Source organism: Dipteris shenzhenensis, chromosome 14 (assembly GCF_047967505.1).
Source record: "Dipteris shenzhenensis isolate YYH24624 ecotype China chromosome 14, Dip_SZ_1.0, whole genome shotgun sequence".
In the NCBI taxonomy this organism is placed as follows: Eukaryota; Viridiplantae; Streptophyta; class Polypodiopsida; order Gleicheniales; family Dipteridaceae; genus Dipteris; species Dipteris shenzhenensis.
The window spans coordinates 18,649,638-18,651,021 of record NC_141609.1 but is presented as its reverse complement, the minus strand read 5'-3'; the positions used below and the strand labels follow the sequence as shown (position 1 = coordinate 18,651,021).

Sequence of the window (1,384 nt, the reverse complement as noted above, 5' to 3'; positions counted from 1 at the left end):
ATGCTGATATGGCCATCAAAGCCCCTGTTTCGGAGCTCGGCTCCTTCGATGTATTGGGGCGCGCTCATTGCGCTGCAAGAATGGCCACCGAAAACGTTGAGGCGGTTCTCCTTGCGTGGCGATGTGCCAGCATCTTCCCAGGCTTTGTATTGGCATGTTGTCAGTTTCCTTGTGTTTTATTGGAGGAGCTGTGCTGGTCCTTGATCTCGGTGACCTTTGCACGATGGGTAAGAGCACCTGTTGGAAGATTGGTGCTTGCGGGAGTGTCGTGTGCCCTTTCGATCGTCTGTGGGAACATTTTGGTGAGCGTAAGATGGTGTTTTCCGAAAATCTATAAGAGCATGGTGCATGCTCAGTGCATGATCGCTTGTCCTGTGTTCATTTCGTTGTTGCTTCAACTCTTCGTTGCTGCCCTTGCCATTTATTCTCGTCTATCAAGTATGGCCTCTCCTTCGCACATTTCTGGTTTTGAATCCATGGGATCTGCTACTGGAAGTGCTACCTTTGAAAGAGGTATTGCTGAGACTGAGATCCCGACAGATGTAGATTTCCTGTCGCTTCCTTCCTTCCTTCTTTCGATTTTTGCACTTCGATTTACCAAAAACTCATTGCGTGTCTGTGTTTTTCAGAACTGGAACGATTCGCACGTACTTACGTCGACGGTGTTACGGGATTTTGTCTAGGTTCTTCGTGTTTATGTGTCTTAAACAGAATTGATTCGCGTGCAAAGCGATAGTGAGGAAGTATTAGTTCTCAACAGTTGCTTTTTGTTGGAGAGACAGGTGGAAGTGCGGCCAAGCTTGTGAGCGTGAACGAAGAACCGAAGGAGTGTAGCTGGCCTATGGAAGGTGATCACTATCGTGCTGTTTTTTTTTTTGCATGTGCATAAGCTTGGCTTCTAACTCTGTTTTTTGGTGGCAGGTGATAATAAAAACAGCGTGCAAATACCTTCCTAGGTGGTATACGAAGAGCCTCTTGTAAACGTGAAGGAAGAAATTGACGAATTTGATTTTATGATGCAAGACAGTAGTAAAGGAAAGCGTGCGTTATAACCCTTGCTCACATAGTGACGTTGTCTCTATTTTTGTACTGGTTGTGTTGTCCTCACACTTCTTCATCGTTCTTTCTTCTGCAAATCACAAGATTGTCTTCAAACACGCCTGCAATTAACCTTACTGTTCACGGTCGAAGTTGTAATGTATCAGAGCTTCTGATTTTTACTGCATCCTTCCTCTTGCCGTAGAATTTTTTGTTGACGTTGTCCTTCTATCCTGTAGGGTCTGGTGTGGGCGGTGCATCTAATGTTGTTGAAGGTCATGTTGGCTACTCTCGTGATGGAGTATAGCTAAACCTTTGGCTTTTGGAAGCATTGGGAAGAAGTCCC

The 1,384-nt window shown here is 45.4% G+C and overlaps 1 long non-coding RNA gene across 2 annotated transcripts; it reads left to right on the top strand.

Annotated features, from left to right (window-relative positions):
• The first annotated feature begins 220 nt into the window (after nucleotides 1-220).
• On the top strand, nucleotides 221-1,030 carry LOC147894294 (uncharacterized). Of its 2 annotated transcripts, XR_015542057.1 has the most exons (3): nucleotides 221-513; nucleotides 630-848; nucleotides 922-1,030. It is a non-coding gene; the product is annotated as an uncharacterized LOC147894294 (long non-coding RNA). The 2 variants fall into 2 exon arrangements; XR_015542056.1 differs by having other exon boundaries at nucleotides 630-1,024.
• The last annotated feature ends 354 nt before the right edge of the window (nucleotides 1,031-1,384 follow it).